A 6,547-nucleotide genomic window follows, 5' to 3' on the forward strand; every position below is an offset into this window, starting at 1 on the left:
GGAAGACCAATCTGGGGAACTACAGACCTGTCAGTCTGACCTCGATGTCAGGGAAGGTCATAGAATAGATCACTTCTAGTGCACTTACACACCATATAGAGGACAACCAGTGTATCAGGCCCAGTCAACATGGGTTTATGAAAGGCAAGTCCTGCTTGACAAACCTCATCTCCTTCTATGGCAAAATTAGGGAGGGAAAGGCTGTGGATATTGTCTATCTGGACCTCCAAAAAGCCTTTGACACTGTTTCCCATGGAATTCTCATGAAAAAAATAGGTGTTTGTGGCTTGGATGAGCATATGCTCTGCACTGGCTGGGTGGCCAGGCCCAAAGAGTGGTGGTCAAGGGAGTTAAATCCAGCTGGCAGCCTGTCACAAGTAGTATTCCTCAGGGCTCAGTATTAGGACCACTTCCATTTAACATCTTTACCAATTATCTCAATGAGGAGTTAGAGTGCACCATTAGTAAGTTTGCAGATGACACCAAGTTAGATGGGAATGCAGATCTGCTTGAGGGTAGGGAGGCTCTACAGAGAGGCTTAGACAGACTGGATCAGTAGGCCAAAGTCAATGGTGTTTGTTTCAACAAGACCAAGTGCTGGGTCCTGCACTTGAACCACAATAGCCCCATGCAGTGCTACAGGCCTGGGGAAATGTGGCTGGAAAGTTGTCCAGCAGAAAGAGACCTGGAGGTTCTAATCAACAAGCAGCTGAATATGAGCCAACATTACACCTAGGCGGCAAAGAAAGCCCCTCAGCATTCTAGCTTGTATCAGAAATAGTGTGACCCGCATGAGCAGGGAAGTGGCTCTCCCTCTGTACATGGCATTAGTGAGGCCACACCTTGAGCACATTCTGGCAGATGTGCTCACCAAGCTGCTCACCAATCCACTCACCAGTATTTGTCAACAGTCCTGGTTAACCAGGGAGATCTCAGTTGACTGGAGCAAATGTTACACCCTTTTACAAGAAGGGCTGAAAGGATAATCCAGGGAGCTACAGACCTGTCAGTCTGACCTTGGTGCCAGGAAAGGTTATGGAACAGGTCCTCCTGATGGTCACCACGTGGTACATACAAGATAACCTCGTGATCAGGCCCCTGTCAGCATGGGTTTATGAAAGGCAGGTCATGTCTGACTAATCTGATCTCCTCCTTCAATAAAGTGACCTGTCTAGTAGATGAGGAAAGGGCCATGCACATTGTCTACCTGGAATTTAACAAAGCTTTTGACTCTGCCTCCCACAGCATTCTCCTTCAGAAACTCATGGTACAAGGCTTGGATAAGTGCACTCTGCACTGGATGAAACACTGGCTGGATGGCCTCACCCAAATGGTGGCAGCGAGTGGAGTTAAATCTGTGTGGTGCCCAGTCACTAGTGGTGTCCCCCAGGGTTCAATACTGGGGCATTTGTTTAGAAGGGGTGCTTATCAATATGGTTTAGTGGTGAACTTGGTAGAGTAGGTTTCATAGTTGGACCTGATGATCTCAAGGGTCTTTTCCAACCTGCATGATTCTATGAAAACCACTGTAAATGCATACCCCGCAGGATTTTGTCTACAGCCTTCATCAAAAACAACCTGAAACCCTTGCAATTCACAAAACTGGATAAAAGAAGCCTGATTTAGAATATAGATATTTCTAATGTTTTGTTGATACTGAATACAATTTTCACGAAATGGAAACCTCATCTTTACTAATAAGTCACACTTTAAAATTAGCATTTACATATCTATTTTATTTCCCTATTATTCTAAATGTGATTAAGAAATTTGGCTGCTTAACCATAGTATCATAGTATCATAGTATCATTCAGGGTTGGAAGGGACCACAAGGATCATTTAGTTCCAACCCCCCTGCCATGGGCAGGGACACCCCACACTACATCAGGCTGGCCAGAGCCTCATCCAGCCTGCTCTTAAACACCCCCAGGGACGGGGCCTCGACCACCTCCCTGGACAACCCATTCCAGAGTTTCACCACTCTCATGGTGAAGAACCTCCTCCTCACATCCAGCCTGAATCTCCCCACCTCCAGCTTCATTCCATTCCCCCTAGTCCTAGCACTACCTGAGATCCTGAGAAGTCCTTCCCCAGCCTTCCTGTAGGCCCCCTTCAGATACTGGAAGGCCACAATTAGGTCACCTGGGAGCCTTCTCTTCTGCAGACTGAACAGCCCCAACTCCTTCAGTCTGTCCTCATAGGAGAGGTGCTCCAGCCTTCTGATCAACCACAGAGATGTAAGCTTCCATATGCTCACCTGAAACTATAAAACACATTCCATCTTGTTTTACAGATGGATCATACCCTAAACCCCCAAATACTCATAGATGATAGAGATAACAGAAATCTCACTTTCTCTCTTTGTCCTCTTTAGAGCTAGGAAGTGGTATCTCTTCTTAAAACAGAAATAGTTCAGCTCTAGAAGTAAACATAGGAAAATGTTTTTTTTTCAGAGAAAGAGACTCATTTTCTCAATCAGGTGCAACTACACTGATATTTTCTGCAATAAAACAACTGTCATTTTTAAACCCTACCAGTCAATAAGGCACTTTCTGCTAAGAAATAACTTTTAGTAAAGAATGCATAATATGGTGTACACAGACCTTATATACAGTACACATAAGATCAAAGTGTGCCTGGTTATGTCTTTTGCAACTTGTATTTGTCTGCTATACAAGAGATTCCTAGGTCTTAGGTAGTCTGCTTTTCAAAGGTAAAACTGCCTACCCATCAGGGAATGTGAAGCCAGACTACCTGCTTGACAGTGTCAAGGACAATGTGCACGCTTTGTTCCAATTCAAACTTTAAAAGAATTCCATAATCAAACAAATTAAATGTAAGAGGTATCCAAGGACAGCACAACAAAAGGCTGCTTTTCAGGGGCACAGAGAAAGAAAGAATAGGAAATAATATAGTCAACTGCTGTGGGCAAAAGAATGTAAATAGAGAAAGGAAGTGAAAAGTAAGGAATCCAAGTGCATTAGAGCAAGGTGAAAAAGAGTGGCAAGGTTTTTTAATGAATTGCATAAGCAAATGTGTCATACACCTCCTGCCCCAGACTGACAAAACAGCTGTCCCTCTAAAGACTTTCTTCACAATGTATACAATTCTTGCATGAGAAGTTGTAGATTCTCCTTATCTGAGTAAAATATTTTTTTATTTATCCATTTATTTATTTATTTTATATTTATAGTCAGATTTCCATGATTTTGTTAGTAGAAAAACCTTTTTACTGAGAAGTCCACAGTTCTTATTTTATTTATTCAGCCCAGATATGCTACAGAGGAATTTAAGTTTTTGCACTTAGGGAGGATCTTGCACTCACCAACTTCCTTGTGCCTAGGGCTTGATGTTGCTGGAGGTGGGGATGTAAAGGGCATGTTGTAAGCACTTGCACAGCTTTTTCTCAAGTCATCATCCATAAAGCCCAGGCTGAAGAGTACTAAGGAAGTACAGTGAGCTGCCTGGGCAACCAACTTGGAGCTTTCTGGCAAATTATAACTGCATTTAAGGCAGTCACATAAACTGTCAGGTTATATTGTGCATGTGTATACATACAGGCATAGACATGATCTTAAGCATTCTGTGGCATAATGCTCTGTCTGTAAAACAGCAGTTATATGCCTCAACCTCATGAAGGTCACGAGAGAGCAACAGTATTTGGAAAGTACACAGAAATGTTATTATAAGCAGCAGAGCCCAAGCAAACAAAAGGCATTGAACAGTGAAGGCTAGTGATTCTGTATTTGCATAACTGAGACTGGACACAGTAAACTATTTGACAATCTCAAAACAAAAGCCAATGAAGATTAGACACAGCAAGAAAATGTCAGTTTCTGAGATTAAGCACATTGGATGGGGATGATAGAAAGCTAGCAAGCAAATCAGAAAGTCAATTATTTTCCATTCTTCTTTGCCAGTTATATGCTAGCTCTAATGAGACAGCAGCTGGGCAGCCCTGCTGGCCCTCCAGGTTGGAGATGGATATGATGACAAGGAATGTGAGGAACCAAGCACTGCTGCTGTTATTTCTGTTTTGAAAAGTGACATCAGCCTCCTGTCAGAACTAATTAACCAAGCAAGTTTTGCAGCTGTTATTGGGACACACTTGCTATTAATGAACTCAAGAAAGTGGGAAGAATCAGACCCAAATCCATCCAGACCAGCAATCTGGTTGCTATTATGTTATCCCTTAAACTTTTGTCTGTGCTTCTCTACAGTGTTTGGGTTCTTTGTAGATTAAGTCTAGGCCTTTAAAATGGATAGGAAAACAAACAAACAAACAAAACCTCAAACGAACCAATTCTGCATAGAGTTTTGGTACATGGCAAAAAAATTCAAAGATTAAATATAGTTGGCCTTTAGTAATGATATTTAAAACATTAAAATATTGAGGACAAAAAGTGGGAAAAGGAAACCTGCAACTGGGAGTCCCCAGATCAATAGGTCTGTCAATGGAATGGAATGGAATGGAATGGAATGGAATGGAATGGAATGGAATGGAATGGAATGGAATAGAATAGAATAGAATAGAATAGAATAGAATAGAATAGAATAGAATAGAATAGAATAGAATAGAATAGAATAGAATAGAATAGACCAGAGCAGACCAGGTTGGAAGAGACCTTCAAGATCATTGCGTCCAACCTGTCAACCAATCCAACCCACCTAATCAATAAAACATGGTTAGATGCCACAAAGTAGGTGGCAGTGCCTTAACCGTATGCATGTTGTATAGGCCACAAGGGCCTCTTCCATCCTTATCAAGGGGAGTGCTAACCTGCTAGTAGTGTGTTATGCCATAAGAAAGAAATCAGCAAACTGGAAAGTCCTCCCAGTGTGCCAAATGAAGTTAGAAATGACTGTCACTGCTGCTTGTGCAAACATTAACATCTATGTGATACTTCACAAGCTGGTATGTTTGGTAACCCTGAACTACAGAACCCAACCAGCATGAATTGATGATTCAGCTTAGGCACAAGCTAGTTCCACTTCCATTCTAATGTGGATCTTGTTAAAAGATTTTTTGCATCCACTGGAGGATCTGGGGTAGCCAAGGAGGGAAAGAATTTCTTTGAATTTCCAGACAGAAAGACAGTGAATGACACCGATTTAGTGCGAAGGACAGCAATTAAATTACAATTTTTATTGTCTTTTTTTTCCCCTAGTAGTCATTCATGGTTTGCCCAGCATTTTTTTAGAAGCAGAGTGCTGTTTTTTCTGCACAACAGTTCTACAAAATATCACAGACTCTCTTTGTGATGCATTTAGGCATTATGCATTATAATTACTAATCAAAATGTATTGCCTTATACCACAGCTGTTGCATTCTGCTCTCGTTTAATCTGATTGTGCAAAGTCCAATAGCAACCTATATATTTTGTACAGAATGCACAAAAGTTTAAGCAAAAAAATTTAGGCTAGTGAGCAGAAACTTGCACTGATATGTTAGCCACTGTGTGATTTAGTGTCAGGTCATATTCTGGATGAGAAATTTCTAAGACTTTTTTCTTGAACTAAGTAGAAAATTTTTACCAGCTGTTAAGGTTTTTACCCAAATGAATCTCAAACAGAAGCAAAGGAGTGGCTGATTGTGGAAACAAATGGCGAGACCAATATGAAATGACCAGTATTAAGACAGTATCACAGTATCACAGTATCACTTAGGTTGGAAAGGACCTCGAGGATCATCGAGTCCAACCTATCAACACAGACCCCATGACTAGACCATGGCACCAAGTGCCACGTCCAATCTCCTCTTGAACGCCTCCAGGGTCGATGACTCAACCACCTCCCTGGGCAACCCGTTCCAATGACAAATGACTCGCTCGGTGAAGAACTTCCTCCTCACCTCGAGTCTAAACCTCCCCTGGTGCAGCTTGAGACTGTGTCCCCTTGTTCTGGTGCTGGTTGCCTGGGAGAAGAGGCCAACCCCTTCCTGGCTACAACCACCTTTCAGGTAGTTGTAGAGGGCAATGAGGTCACCCCTGAGCCTCCTCTTCTCCAGGCTAAACAATCCCAGCTCCCTCAGCCTCTCCTCATAGGGCTTGTGTTCAAGGCCTCTCCCCAGCCTTGTTGCCCTTCTCTGGACACGTTCAAGTGTTTCGATGTCCTTCTTAAACTGAGGGGCCCAGAACTGGACACAGTACTCAAGGTGTGGCCTAACCAAAGCAGAGTCCAGGGGCACAATGACCTCCCTGCTCCTGCTGGCCACACTATTCCTAATGCAGGCCAGGATGCTATTGGCCCTCCTGGCCACCTGGGCACACTGTTGGCTCATATTCAGGTGGCTGTTGATCAGCACCCCCAGGTCCCTCTCTGTTTGGCAGCTCTCCAGCCACTCCAACCCCAGCCTATAGCTCTGCATGGGATTGCCGTAGCCAAAGTGCAGCACTCGGCACTTGGACTTGTTGAATGCCATCCCATTGGACTCTGCCCATCTGTCCAGTCGGTCAAGGTCCCTCTGCAGAGCCTTTCTACCCTCTAACTGACTAACATCTGCCCCTAACTTGGTGTCATCTGCAAACTTGCTGATGACTGACTTTAC

At 43.2% G+C, this 6,547-nt stretch overlaps 1 non-coding gene across 1 annotated transcript; it reads right to left on the bottom strand.

Moving 5' to 3' along the window:
* Positions 1–4,674: 4,674 nt before the first annotated feature.
* On the bottom strand, positions 4,675–4,785 carry LOC137453113 (U6atac minor spliceosomal RNA). The gene has a single exon (XR_010990272.1). It is a non-coding gene; the product is annotated as a U6atac minor spliceosomal RNA (small nuclear RNA).
* Between the last annotated feature and the right edge of the window lie 1,762 nt (positions 4,786–6,547).

This window comes from Melanerpes formicivorus, unplaced genomic scaffold (assembly GCF_026170545.1).
Source record: "Melanerpes formicivorus ecotype bairdi unplaced genomic scaffold, bMelFor1.0.p_v2 SCAF_61, whole genome shotgun sequence".
Lineage (NCBI taxonomy): Eukaryota > Metazoa > Chordata > Aves > Piciformes > Picidae > Melanerpes > Melanerpes formicivorus.